General features: G+C 39.4%; 1 pseudogene; it reads left to right on the forward strand.

Moving 5' to 3' along the window:
• The first annotated feature begins 554 nt into the window (after positions 1 to 554).
• On the forward strand, positions 555 to 18,975 carry LOC127696723 (UDP-glucuronosyltransferase 2B1-like; annotated as a pseudogene).
• Positions 18,976 to 26,865: the final 7,890 nt, after the last annotated feature.

Below are 26,865 nucleotides of genomic sequence, written 5' to 3' on the forward strand. Positions count from 1 at the left end.
GAATTAGGTTCAGATGTTGCCATATTGCCTTGATTTCTGTTAATGACGTTCCTGCGTTTGCCGTTTGCCATCTAGTTCTCACTGGTGTTAGTTGGTCCCGTCAATGCTGGAATCACCAGTGCAAGCTGCCCCTTCCCAGTTGGCCTCTGGTGCACAGCTTACCTCCTGCACTGCCTGTAGACAGGGTGCTGCTGCCCAGGCTGTTCAGTTCCCGAAGCAGGCACACGAAGGCTCCCGCTGGGGACCGCTGGATTCACCAGCGCACACCGACTTCTCCCAGCTGGCCGCCCGGAAGCCCCTCTAGCCTCTTGCAGGACCTGGAGATGTGGTGCCTCCGCCCAGGCTGATCTCAGTCTGTCCGATATCTCTGGAGTCCGAAACCAAGATGGAGGTGAGCCTCTCCTGACTGTCGGGAGGCCGAGTTCTCTAGTGGCTTCCGTGCAGCGAAAGGCGCCGCAAAACCACAGCTGCTTGCAGCCCAGCTGGTCAGCGAAGGTCAGTGGTCGTGGGCGCAGGGCCTAACTGGACCCTATGTCGCCTTGGTTCCACTGCTTATGGCCCTTCAGCTGGACCAGCCACTACTGCACTGCAGCCGCCACCGCCACTGCCCCTGCCGCTGCCCCTGCCGGCGCTGCTGCCTCGAAGTCACCATTCTTATATCTACTGCTTCCATCCTCACTGATCCAAGCAATGAATCTTCTGTTAATTTGGAGATTTACTCTGTACCTTTTAGTTAATATGATCTTGAAAATATTGTTGGAAAATGAATGGATAAATAGTCATTTGATTTTCAAAAACAGTCATTTTGGACATTTTATTCAAAACTGTAAAAGGTTTCACTGAATATTCAGATGTCATTGAAAATCTCTGCAAAGCAGTAGTTTGGAACAAGAGTCTTATGAAAAAAACTCCAAGGATCTAAGTTTGTTGTCATTCTCACAGATGCCCTGGGTCCCTGTGGGGAGCTGCTAACAGAACTTCTTAAGACACCTTTAGTGTACAGTCTCAGCTTCTGTCCTGGATAGACATATAAAAAGTACAGTGGGGGCTTCTACTCCCCCCTTCCTATATGCCTGTGGTTCTGTCAGAATTTGTATGACATTTGTGGAAAGGGTGAAGAATATGTTGCAGGTGTTGTATTTTGACTTCTGGTTTCAAACATTTAATGAGAAGTTCTAGAGTCAGTTTTACAATGATGTTCTTGGTAAACTGTGTCTTTCATTGTTATTGTGAAATCCTGACTTGATGTTTCTTTGAGTGTGAATGTGGATAGGTGAATATAAAGGCATAGAATGAGATTCTTAATTGTGAGTTGATAAAGTAAAAATAGAAAACAATCAAATAGATTCAAAACAAGGCAAAATATTATAGAGTAACTATTTGAAACACTCCAGAAATTACTAAACAGGCAAAGGGAGACAAGGAAAATTTCTCTTGGTAATCATTTGATCTGCTCTGTCTCAGAAAAAAAAAAAACCCTCCAGGTTTCATTGAATGCTTTAATGACTATAAATGAGAACTCTCGAGACTTATAATTTACTCCCACAACTGTCTTTGCAGCACTGAAAACACATTCCCTTATAAAAGATACTCATTTATAAATTAAAACATTTATCAAAAGCATCACAAAAGATTTTTTTCACAATTAAATAGTATCACAAGAACCAGAAACAGTCAAGGCGACTTGATTTTTCTAGAATTTGAGATGTCTTAGATCCATAAAACTTATGTCTGAAAGCCTTAAAACTTGCTACAAAACGCACAAGTTTTTATTAGTTTATTTAAAAAACCTTTCCATTAAATGAAATATCACCTAAATTAAGAGGAGACAGAGTTTAAATGTTAACTCTCAAGGAAATATCCAGCTATAACTTTGACATACACAAGTTAGTAATATAAGTCTCCCGTAATGAGCATAGCACAGCAGTGATTGAAGAAAATTAGTCATACCTTATTGATTATCACAGTGAATTTCAAGAATCACAAATAAAGAGAATTGCTGATAAATGTATTAAAGAGATTAAGTAATCCATGAAAGCTGTTCTAAGCATGTTCAACCTTCTTTGAATGAATCAAAATATTTCAAATATATGGGTATCACTTTGGAAAACAATGTAATTTTCACACAATTAATATCAGGAATCATAGTTGGAACATTTTAAATTTCTTGTCTACATGACCTCAACTCACTTCCTGAAATCACATGCTATATTCCAGACAAACTCCTTTCACCATTGTGTATTTTACATGTTTTGGAGTACAGGGAGACCCACAACATTAACTGAGATGATGGGGAAGGCACACATATGGCTCATCCAAACCTTCTGGGGCATGGAATTTCCTCGCCCTCTCTTGCCTAATTTGACTTTGTTAGAGGACTCCATTGCAAACCAGACAAACCACTGCCTAAGGTATCCCTATATTGATTTCCTTGATAAACTGTTTTTATTTTTCATGGAAAAATTCTTCACCACTATTTCCAGATGTTTGGTTTCATAAGACATGTATAAAGTGGATTAGAACTCTCTGGCAATTGGCATATACATTATTTCCTTACATCTCTGGGTCTCATTACTGTTAAACAACTTGTCAAATCACTTTAGAATGTGGTCAGTGATTTGAGGGTGTTTAGGTAACTAATAAAAGAGAATTTATATTCTCTTCAAGAACATATAGTAAATGCTACAGACATGTTGAACACCTAAAGAAATAATCAATTTCTTCACTAAAGAGAAATTATATTCTACTTGAACATATTATAGTGATGAAGAACTGTTATATACAGTGTAATAAATGTTACTTATGTGTTATTATAGGTAGACAAATAGGTTGAAGAAATATCCAACAAAGACCAGAGGTAATGTCCCAGAATCCTTGTAAAGTTAAAATGACCTGGCCAATGTACAGAGTTAGATTGATGAATGAAAAGAAGAGAGAGAAAAACAGAAAATTGCAAGAAGTATTGCCAAGAACACCAGACTTAGCAAAGCAAGACTATGACATGACACTCAGGTGGCATTAGTCAGCTTCATGTATGCGTGTTCCGCACACAGCTCCCTTTTAACATTTCTACTTCCTTGTAGTATTTCTTTTGTTTTTTTTTTCGTTTTTTTTTAAATTTATTGATATATTTATTTACATTTCAAATGATTTTCCCCTTGCTGGACCCCATTCACCGAAAGTCCACTCAGTCCCCTTCCCTCCCCCTGTTTTCCCACCCAACCCTTCCCACTTCCCTGCTCTGATTTTATTCTATACTGCATCACTGAGTCTTTCCAGAACAAGGGGCCACTCCTCCATTCTTCTTGTACCTCATTTGATGTGTGGATTATGTTTTGGGTATTCCAGTTTTCTAGGTTAATAACCACTTATTAGTGAGTGCATACCATGATTCATCTTTTGAGTCTGGGTTACCTCACTTAGTATGATGTTCTCCAGCTCCATCCATTTGCCTAAGAATTTCATGAATTCATTGTTTCTAATGGCTGATTAGTACTCCATTGGGTAGATATACCACATTTTTGCATCCACTCTTCTGTTGAGGGATACCTGGGTTCTTTCCAACTTCTGGCAATTATAAATAGGGTGCTGTGAAAATAGTGGAACATGTATCCTTATTACATGCTGGGGAATCTTTTGGGTATATGCCCAGGAGTGGTATAGCAGGATCTTCTGGAAGTGAGGTGCCCAGTTTTCAGAGGAACCGCCAGACTGATTTCCAGAGTGGTTGTACCAGTATTTGGAGCATAGATGTTCAGAATTGAAAGTTCTTCTTGGTGGATTTTTCCTTTGACCAGCAAGAAGTGTCCCTCAGTGTCTCTTTTGATGACTTTAGGTTGAAAGTCAATTTTATCTGATATTAGAATGGCTACTCCGGCTCGTTTCCCAAGACCATTGGCTTGTAAAATTGTCTTCCAGCCTTTTACTCTAAGGTAGTTTTTGTCTTTGACATTTAGGTGTGTTTCCTGTATGCAGCAAAATGTAGGGTCCTGTTTCCTTATCCAGTCTGTTAGTCTATGTCTTTTTATTGGGGAATTGAATCCATTGACGTTAAGAGATATTAAGGAATAGAGATTATTACTTCCTATCACTTTTGATGTTATTTTTATATTTGAGTGATTATCTTCTTTTGGGTTTGATGAAGGAAGGTTACTATCTTACTTTTTCCAGGGTGTAGTTTCCCTCCTTGTATTGGAGTTTTCCTCCTATTATTCTTTGTAGAGCTGGGATTGTGGAAAGATATTGTGTAAATTTGTTTTTGTCATGGAATGTCTTGGTTTCTCCATCTATTGTGATTGAGAGTTTTTGTGGGTATAGTAGTCTTGGCTGACATTTGTATTCTCTTAGAGAATGCATGAGATCTGCCCAGGATCTTCTAGCTTTCATGGTCTCTGGTGAGAAGTCTGGTGTGATTCTGATAGGTCTTCCTTTATATGTTACTTGGCCTTTTTCTCTTACTGCCTTAATATTCTTTCTTTGTTTAGTGCATTTGGGTTTAATTATTATGTGGCGAGAGGTATTACTGCTCAGATCCAGTCTGTTTGGAGTTCTGTAGGCTTCTTGTATATTCATAGGCATCTCTCTCTTTAAGTTGGGAAAGTTTTCTTTCATAATTTTGTTAAAGATATTTGCTGGCCCTTTCAGTTGTAAATCTTCACTCTCATCTATACCTATAATCCTTAGGTTTGGTCTTCTCATTGTATCCTGGATTTCCTGGATGTTCTGGGATACAAGATTTTTGCATTTTGCATTTTCTTTGACTTTTGAGTCAATGGTTTCTATGGTATCTTCGGCATCTGAAATTCTTTCTTCCATCTCTTGCATTCTGTTGTTGATATTTGCATCTATGGCCCCTGATTTCTTCTCAAGGTTTTCTATCTCCAAAGTTGTCTCCCTTTGTGATTTCTTAGTTGTTTCTACTTCTGTTTTCAGATCCAGGATGGTTTTAATCAGTTCCATCATTTGTTTGTTTGTGTTTTCCTGTAATTCTTTAAGAGATTTTTGTGTTTCCTCTTTCATGACCTCTGCCTCTTGACTCAAGTTCTCCTGCATGTCTTTGTTTTTTTTTTTTTTTTTTTTTTTTTTTTTTTTTTTTTTTTTTGCGTTTCTTCTTTATTGGCTTCTATCTCTTGAGCCTTATTCTCCTGCATTTCTTTAAGTGATTTTTCTGTTTCCATTATACGGGTTTCAAGCTTATTCAGGTCCCCCTGTATTTCTTTAAGGGATTCATTTATGTCCTTTTTGTGTTCTTCTAACAGTATCATGATCAGTGATTTTAAATCCAAATCTTGTTTCTCTGGTGTGTTGGCATAACCAGGACTTGCTGATGTTGGAGAGTTTGGTTCAGATGCTGCCATATTGCCTAGATTTCTGTTAGTAGCGTTCCTGCGTTTGCCCTTTGCCATCTTGTTCTCTGGAGTTAGTTGGTCTTGTCTCTGGCCGGTGTTTGGGACTCCTGAGGGGCTCTGGGGCTATTACTGCAACACTATATGGCTGGGTTTCCCCTGCAGCTGATTGCTGATGTGCTGTCTTCCTCTTGGGTGCCCTTGCAGCTCTAGTGTGCTTTGCCCCAGATTGTGTCTGTGAACCAGATGGAGCCCGTTTGCACCTTCAGGGAGTGCTGATGGTGTATGCTGCTGGGACCTTTTCTGCGTGCTGATCACTCTGCTGGGCAGCCCCGATCTCCCAACCGGGTTGGATTACACAAGGCTAGCCTGGCTGCTCAGGCCCTGAGTCCAGGTAGAAGCCTGGGAGGCCAAGATCCAGCAAAGTTCCCCTCGGGCTATGACTGTTAATTGGGTCTGTCAGGTGGCCAGGATGGCGGGCATGTGTGCTCGCACTCCCTGAAAGTGCCGGGAGAGTCTGCTGGGCTAACAACCTCCTGGGCGGGTTGACACCCAGATCGCCCACCAAGCCGCCCAGTTCTTGGGGTCAGTCCAGGGCCTGTTGGGGCCTAGACCCCTGCTTTGTTAGCCTCAGGCTATGCCTGTTACCGACTTTGCCTTCTAGAACTCTCTGGCGTCCTGTAGGCAAAATGGTAGCACGCGTGCTGGCACGGGCAAAAAAACCTCCTGGCTGTGTTGGCACCCCAATAGCCCCCCCGAACAGCCCAGGGCCTGGGTGCAGGCCAACGCCCGTCTGGCTTAGACCCCCTGCGATGTTAGCCTCGGGTTATGTTTGTGTACCTCAGTCTGTCCAATCTCTCTGGAGTCCGAAACCAAGATGGAGGTGAGTCTCTCCTGACTGGCGGGAGGCAGAGTTCAGATGTGGCTTCTGTGCAGTGAAAGGCACCTTAAATCCACAGGTGCTTGCAGCCTGGCTGGCCAATGAAGGTCAGTGGTCGTGGGGCGCAGATCCTAACTGGACCCTGTGTCACCTTGGTTCCACTGCTGATGACCCTTCGGCTGGACCAGCCACTGCTGCACTGCCGCTACCGCCGCCACTGCCACCGCTCCCTTGTAGTATTTCTATACATAGGTTTTGCAAGTATTTTGTTTTTGTCTTTGTAGTTTCCACATACAAAAGAAAACAAACCTCAAGGCTGCCTCTCAAGCCTCATGACCCGAGTTGTATCCTTGGAACTCATGTAAAGTGGAAAAGGAAAAAAAACTCAGTAAAAGTGCCTTCTGACCGCTACACATAAAAAACAAACACAAAAGATTTAAAATCAAACATGGCGCGGTATACAGTTTCTGCTTGTTTGTATGTGACAGTGTCTTGCTGTATACCACATAATGGTCTTGAAATCATGCTTCTCCTATTTCAGCCTCTCTATAAGTAGGATTTTTTTTTTATGTTTGTTCTCTATACTATGGTTTTCAGAACAGTTTACATATTTCAAAATTATTGATACAACTAAAAGAAACATAGACAATTTATTTGGGAGGTGGCTTGTAAGGGAACAACAAAAGTGTGAGACTGAATGTTTTGCTTGATTTTTATAATTATTGCATCAATTTTAGAGAAGATGACCTTATAAATTACTCTTTTTGTGAGTTGAATACTTTTCAAAATCATGACAGACAATGAACAAGAATCTTACCATCACTTAATGACTATGCCAACCTCCAAGCAGAACCACTGCTCTTTAAAACAGTTGATGAATGACCTTATGGATAGACCATCCTAACACACACACCATTTCTTTTCTTTTTTTTTTTTCTTTTTTTTCCTATTTTTTATTCGATATAATTTATTTACATTTCAAATGATTTCCCCTTTTCTAGCCTCCCCCACTCCCCGAAAGTTTTTATTTTCTTTTCTCTTTTTTTTTTTTTTTTTTTTTTTTTTTTTTTGGATTTGGTTTTTTCGAGACAGGGTTTCTCTGTGTAGCCCTGGCTGTCCTGGAGCTCACGCTGTAGACCAGGCTGGCCTCGAACTCAGAAATCTGTCTGCCTCTGCCTTTAGAGTGCTGGGACTACAGGAGTGTGCCACCTCTGCCCAGCTCACACACCATTTTTATTTCCAATTTATTTTTATTTGACTTGATATATTTTTTATTTACATTTCAAATGATTTCCCCTTTTCTGGTCCCCCACTCACCAAAAGTCACATCAGTCCCCTTCCCTCACCCCTGTTCTCCCACCCACCCTTTCCCACTTCGCTGTTCTGGGCTTGCCTTATACTGCTACACTGAGTCTTTCCAGAACCAGGGGCCACTCCTCCGTTCTTCTTGTACCTCATTTGATGTGTGGATTATGTTTTGGGTATTCCAGTTTTCCAGGCAAATATCCACTTATTAGTGAGTGCATACCATGATTGATCTTTTGAGACTGGGTTACCTCACTTAGTATGATGTTCTCCAGCTCCAGCCATTTGCCTAAGAATTTCATGAATTCATTGTTTCTAATGGCTGATTAGTACTCCATTGTGTAGATATACCACCTTTTTTGCATCCACTCATCTGTTGAGGGATACCTGGGTTCTTTCCAACTTCTGGCAATTATAAATAGGGCTACTATGAACATAGTGGAACATGTATCCTTATTACATGCTGGGGAATCTTTTGGGTATATGCCCAGGAGTGGTATAGCAGGATCTTCCGGAAGTGAGGTGCCCAGTTTTCAGAGGAACCGCCAGACTGATTTCCAGAGTGGTTGTACCAGTATTTGGAGCATAGATGTTCAGAATTGAAAGTTCTTCTTGGTGGATTTTTCCTTTGACCAGCAAGAAGTGTCCCTCAGTGTCTCTTTTGATGACTTTAGGCTGAAAGTCAATTTTATCTGATATTAGAATGGCTACTCCGGCTCGTTTCCCAAGACCATTGGCTTGTAAAATTGTCTTCCAGCCTTTTACTCTAAGGTAGTTTTTGTCTTTGACATTTAGGTGTGTTTCCTGTATGCAGCAAAATGTAGGGTCCTGTTTCCTTATCCAGTCTGTTAGTCTATGTCTTTTTATTGGGGAATTGAATCCATTGACGTTAAGAGATATTAAGGAATAGAGATTATTACTTCCTATCACTTTTGATGTTATTTTTATATTTGAGTGATAATCTTCTTTTGGGTTTGATGAAGGAAGGTTACTATCTTACTTTTTCCAGGGTGTAGTTTCCCTCCTTGTATTGGAGTTTTCCTCCTATTATTCTTTGTAGAGCTGGGATTGTGGAAAGATATTGTGTAAATTTGTTTTTGTCATGGAATGTCTTGGTTTCTCCATCTATTGTGATTGAGAGTTTTTGTGGGTATAGTAGTCTTGGCTGACATTTGTATTCTCTTAGAGAATGCATGAGATCTGCCCAGGATCTTCTAGCTTTCATGGTCTCTGGTGAGAAGTCTGGTGTGATTCTGATAGGTCTTCCTTTATATGTTACTTGGCCTTTTTCTCTTACTGCCTTAATATTCTTTCTTTGTTTAGTGCATTTGGGTTTAATTATTATGTGGCGAGAGGTATTACTGCTCAGGTCAAGTCTGTTTGGAGTTCTGTAGGCTTCTTGTATATTCATAGGCATCTCTCTCTTTAAGTTGGGAAAGTTTTCTTCCATAATTTTGTTAAAGATATTTGCTGGCCCTTTCAGTTGTAAATCTTCACTCTCATCTATACCTATAATCCTTAGGTTTGGTCTTCTCATTGTATCCTGGATTTCCTGGATGTTCTGGGATACAAGATTTTTGTATTTTGCATTTTCTTTGACTGTTGAGTCAATGGTTTCTATGGTATCTTCAGCATCTGAAATTCTTTCTTCCATCTCTTGTGTTCTGTTGTTGATATTTGCATCTATGGCCCCTGATTTCTTCTCAAGGTTTTCTATCTCCAAAGTTGTCTCCTTTTGTGATTTCTTAGTTGTTTCTACTTCTGTTTTTAGATCCAGGATGGTTTTGCTCAGTTCCATCATTTGTTTGTTTGTGTTTTCCTGTAATTCTTTAAGAGATTTTTGTGTTTCCTCTTTCATGACTTCTGCCTCTTGACTCAAGTTCTCCTGCATTTCTTTAAGTTTTTTTTGTTTGTTTTTGTTTTTGTTTTTTTTTTTTTTTTTGAGATTCTTCTTTATTGGCTTCTATCTCTTGAGCCTTATTCTCCTGCATATCTTTAAGTGATTTTTCTGTTTCCATTATACAGGTTTCTAGCTTATTCAGGTTCCCCTGTATTTCTTTAAGAGATTCATTTATGTCCTTTTTGTGTTCTTCTAGCAGTATCATGATCAGTGATTTTAAATCCAAATCTTGTTTCTCTGGTGTGTTGGCATAACCAGGACTTGCTGATGTTGGAGAGTTTGGTTCAGATGCTGCCATACTGCCTAGGTTTCTGTTAGTAGCGTTCCTGCGTTTGCCCTTTGCCATCTTGTTCTCTGGAGTTAGTTGGTCTTCTCCCTGGCTGGTGTTTGGGCCTCCTGAGGGGCTCTGGGGCTATTACTGCAACACTATATGGCTGGGTTTCCCCTGCAGCTGATTGCTGATGTGCTGTCTTCCTCTTGGGTGCCCTTGCAGCTCTAGTGTGCTTTGCCCCAGATTGTGTCTGTGAACCAGATGGAGCCCATTTGCACCTTCAGGGAGTGCTGATGGTGTATGCTGCTGGGATCTTTTCTGCGTGCTGATCACTCTGCTGGGCAGCAGATCTCCCAAACGGGTAGGATCACACAAGGCTAGCCTGGCTGCTCAGGCCCTGAGTCCAGGTAGAAGCCTGGGAGGCCAAGGTCCAGCAAAGTTCCCCTCGGGCTATGACTGTTAATTGGGTCTGTCAGGTGGCCAGGATGGCGGGCATGTGTGCTCGCGCTCCCTGAAAGTGCCGGGAGAGTCTGCTGGGCTAACACCATCCTGGGTGGGTTTACACACAGATGGCCCACCAAGCTGCCCAGTTCTTGGGGTCAGTCCAGGGCCTGTTGGGGCCTAGACCCCCGCTTTGTTAGCCTCAGGCTATGCCTGTTACCGTCTTTGCCTTCTAGAGCTCTCTGGCGTCCTGTAGGCAAAATGGTAGCGCGCATGCTGGCACGGGCAAAAAAAACCTCCTGGCTGTGTTGGCACCCCAATAGCCCCCCGAACAGCCCAGGGCCTGGGTGCAGGCCAACGCCCGTCGGGCTTAGACCCCCCGCGATGTTAGCCTGGGGTTATGTTTGTGTACCTCAGTCTGTCCAATCTCTCTGGAGTCCGAAACCAAGATGCAGGTGAGTCTCTCCTGACTGGCGGGAGGCAGAGTTCAGATGTGGCTTCTGTGCAGTGAAAGGCACCTTAAATCCACAGGTGCTTGCAGCCTGGCTGGCCAATGAAGGTCAGTGGTCGTGGGGCGCAGATCCTAACTGGACCCTGTGTCACCTTGGTTCCACTGCTGATGACCCTTCGGCTGGACCAGCCACTGCTGCACTGCCGCTACCGCCGCCACTGCCACCGCTCCCTTGTAGTATTTCTATACATAGGTTTTGCAAGTATTTTGTTTTTGTCTTTGTAGTTTCCACATACAAAAGAAAACAAACCTCAAGGCTGCCTCTCAAGCCTCATGACCCGAGTTGTATCCTTGGAACTCATGTAAAGTGGAAAAGGAAAAAAAACTCAGTAAAAGTGCCTTCTGACCGCTACACATAAAAAACAAACACAAAAGATTTAAAATCAAACATGGCGCGGTATACAGTTTCTGCTTGTTTGTATGTGACAGTGTCTTGCTGTATACCACATAATGGTCTTGAAATCATGCTTCTCCTATTTCAGCCTCTCTATAAGTAGGATTTTTTTTTTATGTTTGTTCTCTATACTATGGTTTTCAGAACAGTTTACATATTTCAAAATTATTGATACAACTAAAAGAAACATAGACAATTTATTTGGGAGGTGGCTTGTAAGGGAACAACAAAAGTGTGAGACTGAATGTTTTGCTTGATTTTTATAATTGTTGCATCAATTTTAGAGAAGATGACCTTATAAACTACTCTTTTTGTGAGTTGAATGCTTTTCAAAATCATGACAGACAATGAACAAGAATCTTACCATCACTTAATGACTATGCCAACCTCCAAGCAGAACCACTGCTCTTTAAAACAGTTGATGAATGACCTTATGGATAGACCATCCTAACACACACACCATTTCTTTTCTTTTTTTTTTCTTTTTCTTTTTTTCTTTTCTTTTTTTTTTTTTTTTTTTTTTTTTTTTTTTTTTTTTTTTTGGATTTGGTTTTTTCAAGACAGGGTTTCTCTGTGTAGCCCTGGCTGTCCTGGAACTCACTCTGTAGACCAGGCTGGCCTCGAACTCAGAAATCTGCCTGTCTCTGCCTTTCAGAATGCTGGGACTAAAGGAGTGTGCCACCTCTGCCCAGCTCACACACCATTTTTATTTCCAATTTATTTTTATTTGATTTGATATATTTTTTATTTACATTTCAAATGATTTCCCCTTTTCTGGTCCCGCACTCACCAAAAGTCACATAAGCCCCCTTCCCTCACCCCTGTTCTCCCACCCAACCTTTCCCACTTCCCTGTTCTGGTCTTGCCTTATACTGCTACACTGAGTCTTTCCAGAACCAGGGGCCACTCCTCTGTTCTTCTTGGACATCATTTGATGTGTGGATTATGTTTGGGGTATTCCAGTTTTCCAGGCTAATATCCACTTATTAGTGAGTGCATACCATGATTGATCTTTTGAGACTGGGTCACCTCACTTAGTATGATGTTCTCCAGCTCCATCCATTTGCCTAAGAATTTCATGAATTCATTGTTTCTTTATTTTGTTTGTTTGTTTTTGTTTTTTGTTTCTTTTCTTTTTTTTCTTTTTTATTATTTTTATTCGATATATTTTTTATTTACATTTCAAATGATTTCCCCTTTTCTAGCCCCCCACTCCCCGAAAGTCCCATAAGCCCCCTTCTCTCCCCCTTTCTCCCACCCACCCCTTCCCACTTCCCCGTTCTGGTTTTGCCCTATACTGCTTCACTGAGTCTTTCCAGAACAAGGGGCCACTCCTCCTTTCTTCTTGTACCTCATTTGATGTATAGATTATGTTTGGGGTATTCCAGTTTTCTAGGTTAATATCCACTTATTAGTGAGTGCATACCATGAGTCACCTTTTGAGTCTGGGTTACCTGACTTAGTATGATGTTCTCTAGCTCCATCCATTTGCCTAAGAATTTCATGAATTCATTGTTTATAATGGCTGAATAGTACTCCATTGTATAGATATACCACATTTTTTGCATCCACTCTTCTGTTGAGGGATACCTGGGTTCTTTCCAGCATCTGGCAAGTATAAATAGGGCTGCTATGAACATAGTAGAGCATGTATCCATATTATATGGTGGGGAATCCTCTGGGTATATGCCCAGGAGTGGTATAGCAGGATCTTCTGGAAGTGAGGTGCCCAGTTTTCTGAGGAACCGCCAGACTGATTTCCAGAGTGGTTGTACCAATTTGCAACCCCACCAGTAGAGGAGGAGTGTTCCTTTTTCTCCACACCCTCTCCAACACCTGCTGTCTCCTGAATTTTTAATCTTAGCCATTCTGACTGGTGTAAGGTGAATTCTCAGGGTTGTTTTGATTTGCATTTCCCTAATGACTAAAGAATCTGAGCATTTTTTAAGATGCTTCTCCGCCATCCGAAGATCTTCAGGTGAGAATTCTTTGTTTAACTCTGTACCCCATTTTTTAATAGGGTTGTTTGGTTTTCTGGAGTCTAACTTCTTGAGTTCTTTATATATATTGGATATTAGCCCTCTATCTGATGTAGGATTGGTGAAGATCTTTTCCCATACAGTGACAGGCAGGTGGATCAATGGAACAGGATTGAAGATCCAGAAATTAACCCACACACCTATGGCCACTTGATCCCCGACAAAGGGGCTGAAAACATCCAATGCAATTCATTCTTTCTACTGGCTGAATAGTACTCCATTGTCACACACCATTTCTTTTTTTTTCTTTTTTTCTTTTTTTCAAATATTTTTATTTTTTTATATTCTTTGTTTACATTCCAAATGATTTCCACTTTTGTCCTTTTAACAGTGTCCTTTGCCTTACAGAAACTTTGTAATTTTATGAGGTCCCATTTGTCAATTCTTGATCTTAAATTCTGGGGAAATCAGTATCCCTGACTTCAAGCAATACTACAGAGCAATAGTGTTAAAAACTGCATGGTATTGGGGTAGTGACAGACAAGTGGACCAATGGAATAGATTTGAAGATCCAGAAATGAATCCACACACCTATGGTCACTTGATCTTCAACAAAGGAGCAAAATCATCCAGTGGAAAAAGGATAGCCTTTTCTTTTTTTTTTTTTTTCACATGACATAACTGAGCTTATTTTTATAGAAACCAGAAATTTCCACTTCAGTGGGTCACTATTATGTTCAAGCAAGATGAAACAGGGCTCTATTCTCCAACACGGAAAAATGAAAATGCCCACCACAGTATGTCCCAAGCCTGTTGGGTCAAGTAAAGGTAACATGTCATAGAATTAGACCTCAGACAGTCACTTAGACTCATGGTGAATGGGTCTTTTTGATCCTCTTTGCCTTGAACTCACTCAGTGAACTTCATCACCATAGTCTTTGCATCTAAACTGTTCTGTGCCTTAACCCTGAGTAACCATGGGATGCTGGGAAGCAAGTGTCCACCTACAGTTCTGGACCAGGGCCGTGGTTGATGGAAACATACAGCCACTTTCCCAGGGTCATAAACCAAAGGTGGCTGCATTTGCTTCCTGACAGTGAAACCCTTTCAGAGGCAATGAGAATTAACACAGGAGGATCTTCAAAGCAACAGGGGAGCCCTGCACCCCAGTGACCCCTCAAAGCACATTCAGATTCATTCTCAGTTTCCACTTCTATGAATTCACCTGAGGACCTAATTGTACCTGAGAAACATCTACCCACAGTAGAGGGAATGCATAATGAGATTCTAGGATCCAGGAGAGGGAAGACACTGGAATCTTTGCAGTCATGGTGGAACATTATTTATTTATTTATTTTTAACAGGGCTGTTTCTTTTTATAAGCACAAACGTGCCCTGAAGCTCTGTCTTTCAGATAGGGAGTCTGAAGGACAGGATTCTTCCAAGCCCTCTGTGTACTTGGATTTCTTGGGCACCTTTTTTTAAATTTTTTAATATTTTTATTTTCTATATTCTTTGTTTACATTCCAAATGATTTCCCCTTTCCCGGATCCCCCCTCCCCATATGTCCCATAAACCTTCTTCTCTCCATCCCTTCTCCAATCACATCCCTCCTTTGTCTATGTCCTTATATTCCCTTCCAATGCTAGATCAATCCTTTCCAGGATCAGGACCCTCTCCATACTTCTACATGGGAGTCATTTGTTATGCAATTTCTGCCTTGGGTATTCAGGGCTTCTGGGCTAATTAATATCCACTTATCAGGGATTGCATTCCATGTGTATTCTTTTGTGATTGGGTTACCTCATTTAGGATGATATTTTCCAGATCAAACCATTTGCCTAAAAATTTTGTGAATTCATTGTTTCTAATTGCTGAGTAGTATTCCATCGTGTAAATATACAACATTTTCTGTATCCATTCCTCCTTTGAGGGGCATCTGGGTTCTTTCCAGCTTCTGGCTATAATAAATAAGGCTGCTATGAACATAATGGAACATGTGTCTTTATTGCATGCCGGGGAATCCTTTGGGTATACGCCTAGGAGAGGTATAGCAGGGTCCTCTGGAAGTCTCATGACCAGTTTTCTGAGGAAATTCCAGACTGATTTCCACAGTGGTGCCTTACAGAAACTATGTAATTTTATGAGGTCCCATTTGTCAATTCTTGATCTTAAAGCATAAGCTATTGGTGATCTGTTCAGGAACTTTTCCCCTGTGCCCATGTCCTCAATGGTCTTCCACAGTTTCTTTTCTATTAGTTTCAGTGTGTCTGGTTTTACATGGAGGTCCTTGATCCACTTGGAGTGAAGTTTAGTACATGGAGATAAGAATGGATAAATTTGCATTCTTCTGCATGATGACCTCCAATTGAACCAGCACCATTTGTTGAAAAGGCTATCTTTTTTCCACTGGATATTTTTGGCTCCTTTGTCGAAGATCAAGTGACCATAGGTGTGTGGATTCATTTCTGGATCTTCAATTCTACTTTACCGGTCCACATGTCACTCACTGTGCCAATACCATGCAGTTTTTAACACTATGGCTCTGTAGTATTGCTTAAAGTCAGGGATACTGATTCTCCCAGAATTTCTTTTGTTGTTGAGAATAGTTTTAGCTATCCTGGGTTTCTTGTTATTCCAGATGAATTTGAGAATTGCTTTCTCTAACTCTGTGAAGAACTGAGTTGGGATTTTGATGGGGATTGCATTGAATCTGTAGATCACTTTTGGCAAGATGGCCATTTTAACTATATTAATCCTGCCAATCCACGAGCATGGCAGATTTTTCCATTTTCTGAGGTCTTCTTCGATTTCCTTCTTCAGAGACCTGAAGTTCTTGTCATATAGATCTTTCACTTGTTTGGTTAGAGTCACACCAAGATACTTTATATTATTTGTGGCTATTGTGAAGGGTGTCATTTCCCTAACTTCTTTCTCAGCCTGCTTATCCTTTGAGTATAGGAAGGCAACTGATTTGCTTGAGTTGATTTTATAACCAGCCACTCTGCTGAAGTTGTTTATCACCTGTAGAAGCTCTCTGGTGGAGGTTTTCAGGTCACTTAAGTAGACTATCATATCATCTGCAAATAGTGATAATTTGACTTCTTCCTTTCCAATTTGTATCCCCATTACCTCCTTATGTTGTCTAATTGCTCTAGCTAGAACATCAAGTACTATATTGAAAAGATATGGAGAGAGAGGACAGCCTTGTCTAGTCCCTGATTTTAGTGGGATTTCTCTCCATTTAGTTTGATGTTGGCTACCGGATTGCTGTATATTGCTTTAACAATGAGGAAATTCAAAAAATCATTAGATCCTACTACAAAAGCCTATACTCAACACAACTGGAGAATCTGGAAGAAATGGACAGTTTCCTAGACAGATATCCGACACCAAAACTAAATCAGGATCAAATAGTTCAACTAAACAGTCCCATAACACCTGAAGAAATAAAAAGGGTCATAGAAAGTCTCCCAACCAAAAAAAGCACGGGACCAGATGGCTTCAGTGCAGAGTTCTATCAGACCTTCATAGAAGACCTAACACCAATACTCTTCAAACTATTCCACAAAATAGAAACAGAAGGAACTCTACCCAACTTGTTCTATGAAGCCACAATTACACTGATACCAAAACCACACAAACATCCAACAAAGAAAGAGAACTTCGGGCAAATTTCTCTTATGAATATTGATGCAAAAATACTTAATAAAATTCTTGCCAACCGAATCCAAGAACACATCAAAATGATCATGCACCATGATCAAGTAGGCTTCATCCCAGGGATGCAGGGATGGTTCAATATAAGGAAATCCATCAATGCAATCCACTACATAAACAAACTCAAAGAAAAAAAAACATATGATCATCTCATTAGATGCAGAAAAAGCATTTGACTAAATCCACCATCCTTTCATGCTAAAAGTATTGGAAAGAACAGAAATTCAAGGCCCATACCATTCATGCAATTTTATAGTTAAAAAAGTTCAACCTATAGTAATTCAAAGTAAGTACTTGTCTGTGGTTAGATATGGAAGAGGGTGGATTGGCATAGACAATGGTGAAGTTTTGGGCAATGGAAATGTTCTATATCTTGATGATGGTGGAGGATACTTGGACACATAAATTGTCAAACTTATCAAAATGTACAGTCAAAGAAGATGTGTACAATCATGTAAGCTATAACTGTAAACTGATTAAGTACTGATAGAATAAACTATTTGTGTTGTTTTAAAAAACACAATAAAATATTATTATGAGAACTTAGCATTTGTGTGAAAATAAAAAAAACGAACATGGCATTTATTTGGAGTTGGCTAACTATTACTGGACTGGGGCCTGCTCTGTTGTATGATTGATTTACATACTCTCTACTGCAGAGAGCTGATTTTCCCCTATATTATCAGATATCAATTGCAAATAGCTTCTTAGTTAGAAGTGGAAGTTGATGAGCATTTTCTACTCTCCATGGTGGAACTTCATCTGGCTTGAACCTGTGCAGCTCTTATGCATGCTGCTACAGTCTGTGAGCTTACAGGAGCTTCAGTCTTACTGGCCTGGTCGACACTGGAAGGCCATCCATCCCCTCTAGCTCTTATACTCTTTCTCCTTTTTCTTCATGTTGTTTTTAAAATACCTCCTAATGATCCTCTAAATTTCACTGACATCTATACTAATACATTTTTCCTCTAATTGTTTTACTTTGGTCGACTGTACTATACTACAAATGTACTCTCCACGAACACTGAGTGTGGATGCACTGAATATACCAGTCTTCCTAAACTAATTCCAGTAATTACATGATTTCCTATGGTAATGTTTGACTCAGTCCTTTAGACAATGCTTCCTATGCAGCAATTCATTTGTGATGTCAACTGTCTTAGCAGGAAATGGAAGAATTTGTTCAGAGCTCTGAAGAAGATGGTGTGGTGGTGTTTTCTCTGGGATCAATGGTTAAAAACATGGAAGAAGAAAAGGCCAACATAGTTTCTTCGAATCTTGCCCAGATTCTACAGAAGGTAAGGTAAAGTGTCCACTAGGTAGACAAATGTATTATAAGTTTATTGACCTCTGATTGAATTACAGTAGGGAAAATTACTGTGAAATGTAAGGTAATGGATTCTTGGTCCTATGCATATCAAAAAGAAAATTATGAATTGCAGAAGATAAAATAATAGTCTGGTTCTGATTCACATTGTTATCTGAAAGATCACACTAGATCAAGTATGGTTTTACATACCTGGCACCTGGCATCCTGGCACTTACAGATCTGAGTTAGGTAATTTTATTCATGTTTACAACAAGTTTTACATTCGACTGGTTCTCCATTGCTCTTCATGTCCCCAGAAAGAACACTCACACAACATAGAATTACATGCAGGCAAAACACCCATATACACAAAATGAAACAAAAATGTCTATAAGGAAGAAGAAAATATCTTCTTGCCAATGTCTGATGTAGAAAAATATAAGAGAAAATATAAAAATGGGTCCTGACCTAAAGTGAGCCAAGGACAATAAAATTATGAACCTATCAGGAAGAACTCTGTTTCCGGCACATCATATGAGCATGTTTTTCTGGATGGTGAAAGAGATTGGAACTTAAGAAAGAGTCATGTGTCCACAAGGATAACATAGGAAGAATCTAGCAGCTCCCACCCCATAAATTGTATTATTGAATGACTTTCAAAAAGTAAGTCTTTGAATATTTGTAATCTATATTTGCCTATTGATCAAACCAATTTTTCCTGTAAAGGAGATTTTTGTTATTTTACTAACACAAGTCATACAGAGAGTAAAACTTGTAGTTTATATTCCAGTTTGTGAGGATAGCTTTTACTTAGAACTAATTTTGATACTAGACATGATATGTATTTAGGACCATGGAAAGCATATGTTAAATTTTCCTATTGACATTTTCCTTAGACAATCATTAAAAATTTTATCTGAAATTAAGTAAATATACTCTCTGGTAAGATAGAAATTATTTTTAGCAATGGTGAATTGTTTCATATGATATATTATAAATCAAAATAAACCTGGCACCCACTTCCACAACACCCAGAGGAAGTTCGCACAAATTCAAGGTGCCCTAAAACAACAAGGATCATAGATGAGGAGACCACAACATCTGCCCCAATACCGGGAGTAACTAGGACCAGCCGGATCCAGGGATATGGGAACCCCCACCCAGTCAGTGGCATTGGTTTCTTCTCGTCTGAGCTGGTGCTGTAAGAAGACCTTGGGCACCGGTTCTGCACCCAGCCCCACAACACCAAGAAGAAGCTTGACACCCAGGTGCTCTAACAGGCCCAGGATCACAGGATCTCGGGAACTTGCCCACACCAGGATTTTCGGATCTCAGAGGCAGCCTGAGTCCCAGGAGCTCTGAGAAAGCCAGGATCTCAGGATCATAGGCTCCCAGAATCACAGGATCAAAGAGACAGCTGGATTCTGAGGAGTTTTGACACAAACAGGATCACAGGAGGGACAGGTTCTATTCAGAGAAAGCATCAGTGGGTAGCACTATAGATAACCAGATGGTGAGAGGCAAGCATAAGAACATAAGCAATAGAAAATAATATTACTTAACATCATCAGAACCCAGATCTCTTACCATAGAAAGAACTGGATACCCCAAGAAACAAGAAAAGCAAGATTCAGATCTAAAATCACTTCTCATGATGGGGATAGAGGACTTTAAGAAGGACATAAATTACTCCCTTAAAGGAATACAGGAGAATACAGGTTATAAGGGAGACACACCTAAAGAGGAAACACAAAATCCCTTAAAGAAATATAGGAAAACATAACCAAACAAGTGAAGGAATTGAACAAAAACATCCAGGATCTAAAAATGGAAATTGAAACAATAAAGAAATCACAAAGAGAGACAATCCTGGAGGTAGAAAACATAATAAAGAGATCAGGTGTCATAAATGCAAGCATCACAAACAAAATACAAGAGATAGAAGAGAGATTCTAAGGTGCAGACGATACCATAGAAAACATTGACACAAAGAAAATGCAAATGCTAAAAGCTCCTACACCAAAATATCCAGAAAATCCAGGACACAATGAGAAGACCAAACCTAAGGATAATAGGTCTAGAAGAGAGTGAAGATATCCAACTTAAAGGGTCAGTAAATATATTTTTCAAAATTATAGAAGAAAACTTCCTTAATCTAAAGAAAGAGATGCCCATGAACATACAATAAGCTTCCAGAACTCCAAATAGACTGGGCCAGAAAAGAAATTCCTCCCAACACATAATAATCAAACATCAAATGCACAAAACAAAGAAAGAATATTAAAAACAGTAAGGAAAAAAGGTTAAATAACATATAAAAGCATACCTATCAGAATTACACCAGGCTTCTCACCAAAGACTATAAAAGCCAGAAGATCCTGGGCAGATATCATATAGACCCTAAGAGAGCACAAAGGCCAGCCCTGGTTACTATACCCAGCAAAACTCTCAATTACCATAGATGAATAAATCAAGACATTCCATGATAAAAACCATATTTACACAACATCTTTCCACAAACACAGCCCTATAAAGAATAATAGATGGAAAATTCCAACATGAAAAGGAAAATGCACCCTAGAAAAAAGAGAGACAGTAATGTTTCAACAAACCCAGAAGAAGATAGCCACAAAAGCATAATTCCACCTCTAACCACAAAAATAACAGGAAGTAACCATCACTTTTCCTTAACATCTCTTAACATCAATGGACTCATTTCCTCAGTAAAAAGAGATAGACTAACAGATGAGATACATAAACAGAAACCAGCATATTGCTGAACACAGAAAATGTACCTCAGTGGCAAAGACAGACACTTCCTCAGAGTGGGGAAAAGGCTCAAACACATGGGAACAGGGGAAATTTTTCTTAACAGAACAACAATAGCTAATGCTGTAAGATCAACAATAAACAAATGTGACGACATAAAATTGCAAAGCTTAGACCTGGGCCTTTGAGTTGTTCAGACAAACTAAACTCTTATGTAACTTTTGGCTACAATGAAATACCCAGTCCATGCTTATGATATTATTCATGTGAGAATATAGGTTCCATAATCTTTTGTAACCCTTAACCCACTCCTTTTCTATTTTAATAGCCAAATTTTTCATTAACTATTGATATTCTGAACAATAGGTAGTAATAGAGTTTTTCATATATATATATATGCATGAAATTTATGTAGAAAGGCTTTTCCCAAATAGTAACCAGAATATGAATAAGATAAGGCTATGTGATTTGTATTATGCCATCTTGATCTATATAATGTAATTATGTTTACTCTTATTAGAATTCATGATTCTTTTTTTTATTTTCTAAATTCTTTCTTTACATTCCAAATGCTTTCACCTTTCCCAGTTCCACCCTCCCCATATGTCCCATAAGCCCTCTTCTCTCCACCCATTCTCCAATCAACTCCCTCCTTTTTCTCTGTCCTGGTAATCCCCTACAATGCTAGATCAAGCCTTTGCAGGACCAGGGCCCTTTCCTTCTTTCTTCTTGGGAATCATTTGATATGCTAATTGTGTCTTTGGTATTCAGAGCTTCTGGGCTAATTAATATCCACTTATCAGTGATTGCATTCCATTTGTATTCTTTTGTGATTGGGTTACCTTACTTAGGATGATTTTCCAGTTCCCACCATTTGCCTAAAAATTTCATGAATTCATTGTTTTTAATTGCTGAGTAGTATTTCATTGTGTAAATATACCACATTTTCTATATCCATTCCTCCACTGAGGGACATCTGGGTTCTTTCCACCTTCTGGCTATTATAAATAAGGCTGATATGAACATAGTGGAGCAAATGTCCTTATTACATGCCAGAGAATCCTCTGGGTATATGCCCAGGAGAGGTATAGCAGTGTCCTCTAGAAGTGTCATGTCCAGTTTTCTGAGGAAACACCAGACTGATTTCCATAGTGGTTTTACCATCTTGAAATCCCACCAGCAGTGGAGGAGTGTTCTCCTGAGTTTTTGACCTTAACCATTCTGACTGGTGTGAGGTGAAAGAAATCTCAGGGTTGTTTTGATTTGCATTTCCCTCATGATTAATGATGTTGAGCATTTAAGGTGCTTCTTGGCCATCCGAAATTCTTCAGGTTAAAGTTCTTTGCTTAGATCTGTACCCCATTTTTAATAGGGTTGTTTGGTTCCCTGGGGTCTAACTTCTTGAGTTCCTTGTATATCTTGGATATTAGCCCTCTATCGGATGTAGGTTGGTGAAGATCTTTTCCCAATTTGTTGGTTGCCGTTTTGTCCTTTTGACAGTGTCCTTTGCCTTACAGAAACTTTGTAATTTTATGAGGTCCCATTTGTCAATAATTGATCTTAGAGCATAAGCTATTGGTATTCTCTTCAGGAACGTTTCCCCAGTGCCCATGTCCTCAAGGGTCTTCCCCAGTTTCTTTTCTATTATTTCAGTGTGTCTGGTTTTATGTGGAGCTCCTTGATCCACTTGGAGTTGAGCTTAGTACAAGGAGATAAGAATGGATCAATTCACATTCATTTGCATGCAGACGTCCAGTTGAATGAGCACAATTTGTTGAAAAGGCTATCTTTTTTCCACTGGATGTTTTCTGCTCCTTTGTCAAAGATCAACTGAACATAGATGTGTGGATTCATTTCTGGGTCTTCAATTCTATTCCATTGTTCCACTTGCCTGTCACTGTGCCAATATCATGCAGTTTTTAACACTATTGCTCTGTAGTATTGCTTGGGGTTGGGAATTCCCCCAGAAGTTCTTTTACTGTTGATAGTTTTAGCTATCCTAGGTATTTTGTTATTCCAAATGAATTTGAGAATTGCTTTTTCTAACTCTATGAAGAACTGAGTTGGGATTTTGATGGGGATTGCATTGAATCTGTATATTGCTTTTGGCAAGATGGCCATTTTAACTATATTAATCCTGCCAATCCATGAACATGGAAGATTTTTCCATTTTCTGAGGTCTTCTTCAATTTCCTTCTTCACAGACGTGAAGTTCTTCTCAAACAGAACTTTTATTTGTTTTAGTTAGAGTCACACCAAGATACTTTATATTGTTTGTGGCTATTGTGAAGGGTGTCATTTCCCTAACTTCTTTCTCAGCCTGCTTATCCTTTGAGTATAGGAAGGCAACTGATTTGCTTGAGTTAATTTCATAACCTGCCACTTTGCTGAAGTTGTTAATCAGCTGTAGGAGTTCTCTGGTGGACTTTTTGGGTCAATTAAGTGTACTATCATATCATATGCAAATAGTGATAAGTTTGACTACTTCCTTTCCAATTTGTATCCTTTGACCTCCTTATGTTGTCTAGTAGCACTAGCTAGAATTTCAAGTACTATATTGAAAAGATATGGAGAGAGAGGGCAGCCTAGTCTAGTCCCTGATTTTAGTGGGATTGCTTCAAGTTTCTCTCCATTTAGTTTGATGTAGGCTACCGGTTTGCTGTATATTGCTTTATGTTTAGGTATGGGCCTTGAATTCCTGTAGCATGAAAGGATGCTGAATTTTGTCAAATGCTTTTTCAGCATCTAATGAAACCATCATGTGGTTTTTTCATTGAGTTTGTTTATGTAGTGGATTGCATTGATGGATTTCCTTATATTGAGCCATCCCTGCATTCCTAGGATAAAGTTTACTTGATCACGGTGGATGATTGTTTTGATGTGTTCTTGGATTCGGTTGGCAAGAATTTTATTCAGTATTTTTGCATCGATATTCATACGGGAAATGGGCCGGAAGTTCTCTTTCTTTGTTGGATCTTTGTCTGGTTTTGCTATCAGCATAATTGTGGCTTAGTAAAACGAGTTGGATTATATTCCTTCTGTTTCTATTTTGTGGAATAGTTTGAAAGGTATTAATGTTAGATCTTCTTTGAAGGTCTGATAGAATGGCTTCTGCACTGAAGCCATCTGGTCTCTGGTCTCGTGCCTTTTTTTTTTTTTTTTTAATGGGAGACTTTCTATGACACCTTGTCTTTCTTTAGGGGTTATGGGACTGTTTAGATGATCTATTTGATTCTGATTTAATTTTGGTGTCTGATATCTGCTAGGAAACTGTCCATTTCCTCCAGATTCTCCAGTTGTGTTTAGTATAGGCTTTTTTTGTAGGATCTGATGATTTTTGAATTTCTTCACTTGCTGTTGTAATATCTCCCTTTTCATTTCTAATTTTGTTGATTTGGATACTTTCTCTGTGCCCTTTCCTTAGTCTGGCTAAGGGTTTATCTATCTTGTTGATTTTCTCAAAGAACCAGGTCATGCTTTTGTTGATTCTTTGTATGGTTCTTTTTGTTTCTACTTGATTGATTTCAGCCCTGAGTTTGATGACTTCCTGTCTTCTACTCCTCCTGGGTGAATTAGCTTCTTTTTGTTCAAGGGCTTTCAGGTGTGTCATTAAGCTGCTAGTATATGCTCTCTCCATTTTCTTTTTGGATGCACTCAGGGCTATGAGTTTTTCTCTTAACACTGCTTTCATTGTGTCCCATGGATGTGGGTATGCTGTGTCATCATTTTCATTAAATTCTAAAAACTCTTTGATTTCTTCCTTGACCAAGGTATCATTGAGTAGAGTATTGTTCAGTTTCCATGTGTATGTGGGCTTTCTGTTGTTTTTGTTGCTATTAAAGACCACTTTTACTCCATAGTGATCTGATAGGAGGCATGGGATTATTTTGATCTTCTTATATTTGTTGAGGTCTGTCTTGTGACCAATTATATGGTCGATTTTGGAGAAGGTACCATGAGGTGCTGAGAAAAAGGTATATTCTTTTGCTTTAGGATAAAATGTTCCATATATATGTTAAATCTAATTGTTCCAAAACTTCAATTAGTTTCACTGTGTCCCTGTTTAGTTTCTGCTTTCGTGATCGGTCCATTGAGGAGAGTGGAGTGTGGAAGTCACCCAAAATTATTGTGTTGGGTGCAATGTGTGCTTTGAGCTTTAGTAAATTTCTTTGATGAATGAGGGTGCCTTTGCATTTGAAGCATAGATATTCAGGATTGAGAGTTCTTCTTGTTGTATTTTTCCTTTGACCAGCAAGAAGTGTCCCTCAGTGTCTCTTTTGATTACTTTAGGTAGAAAGTCAATTTTATCTGATATTAGAGTGGCTTCACCGGCTTGTTTCCTGAGACCATTTGCTTGTAAAATTACCTTCCAGCCATTTACTCTAAGGTAGTGTTTGTCTTGTACACTGAGGTGTGTTTCCTGTAAGCAGCAAAATGTAGGGTCCTGTTTATGTATCCAGTCTGTTAGTCTATGTCTTTTTATTGGGGAATTGAGTCCATTGACGCTAAGAGATTTTAGGGAATAGTGATTATTACTTCCTGTCATTTTTGATGTTATTTTTATTTTTGATTTATTATCTTCTTTTGGGTTTGATAAAAGAAATTTAGTATCTTGCTTTTTCCAGGATGAAGTTTCCCTCCTTGTGTTTGAGTTTTCCTCTGTAGGACTGGGTTTGTGGAAAGGTATTGGGCAAACTTGGATTTGTCATTGAATATCTTGGTTTCTCCATCTATGGTGATTGAGAGTTTTGCTGGGTATAGTAGTTTTGGCTGGCATTTGTGTTCTCTTAGAGTCTGCATGAGATCTGCCCAGGATCTTCTAGCTTTCATGGTCTCTGGTGAGAAGCGTGGTGTGATTCTGATAGGTCTTCCTTTATATGTTACTTGGCCTCTTTCTCTTACTGCCTTTAATATTCATTCTTTGTTTAGTACATTTGGGGTCTTGATTAGTATGTGATGGGAAGTATTTCTGTTCTGGACCAGTCTGTTTGAAGTTCTGTAGGCTTCTTGTATATTCATGGGAATCTCTCTCTTTAGGTTAGGGAAGTTTTCTTCCATAATTTTGTTGAAGATATTTGCTGGTCCTTTAAGTTGTAAATCTTCACTCTCATCTATGCCTATAATCCTTAGGTTTGGCCTTCTTATTGTGTCCTGGATTTCCTGGATGTTTTGGGTTACAAGCTTTTTACATTTTGCATTATCTTTGACTGTTGAGTCCATGGTTTCTATGGTATCTTCAGCATCTGAGATTCTTTCTTCTATCTCTTGTATTCTGTTGTTGATATTTGCATCTATGGCCCCTGATTTCTTCCCAAGGTTTTCTACCTCCAAAGTTGTCTCTCTTTGTGATTTTTTGGTTGTTTCTACTTTTGTTTTTAGATCCTGGATGGTTTTGCTCAGTTCCTTCACTTGGTTGTTTGTGTTTTCCTGTGTTTTCCTGTAATTCTTTAAGAGATTTTTGTGTTTCCTCTTTCATGACCTCTGCCTGTTGACCTGAGTTCTCCTATATTTCTTTAAGAAATTTTTGCATTTCCTCCTTATTGGCTTCTATCTTTTGACACATATTCTTCTGGATTTCTTTCACTGATTTTTGTGTTTCCCTTGTAAAGGCTTCTAACTTTTGATCCATTTTCTCCTATATTTCTTTAAGAGATTTATTTATGTCCTTCTTGTGTTCCTGTAACAGCATCATGACCAGTGATTTTAAATCCAAATCTTGTTTTTCTGGTGTATTGGGGTATCCAGCACTTGATGTTGTTGGAGAACTGGGTTCAGATGCTGCCATATTGTCTTGATTTCTGTTGGTAATGTTCTTACGTTTACCTTTTGCCATCTGGTTATCTCTGGTGTTAGTTTGTCCTGTTGTCACTGGCTGGTGCTTGAACCTCCTGTGATCCCTTAAGGCTATTTCCACACCACTGGATGACTGGGTTTGCCTTGGCACAGATTGCTAATGTGCTGCCCTCCTCCTGTGTGCTGATGGAGATCTGGTGTGTCCTGCCCCAAGCAATGTTATACTTGAGTTGTCTCTGTGGACCAAA

This window comes from Apodemus sylvaticus, chromosome 11 (genome assembly GCF_947179515.1).
Source record: "Apodemus sylvaticus chromosome 11, mApoSyl1.1, whole genome shotgun sequence".
NCBI lineage: Eukaryota > Metazoa > Chordata > Mammalia > Rodentia > Muridae > Apodemus > Apodemus sylvaticus.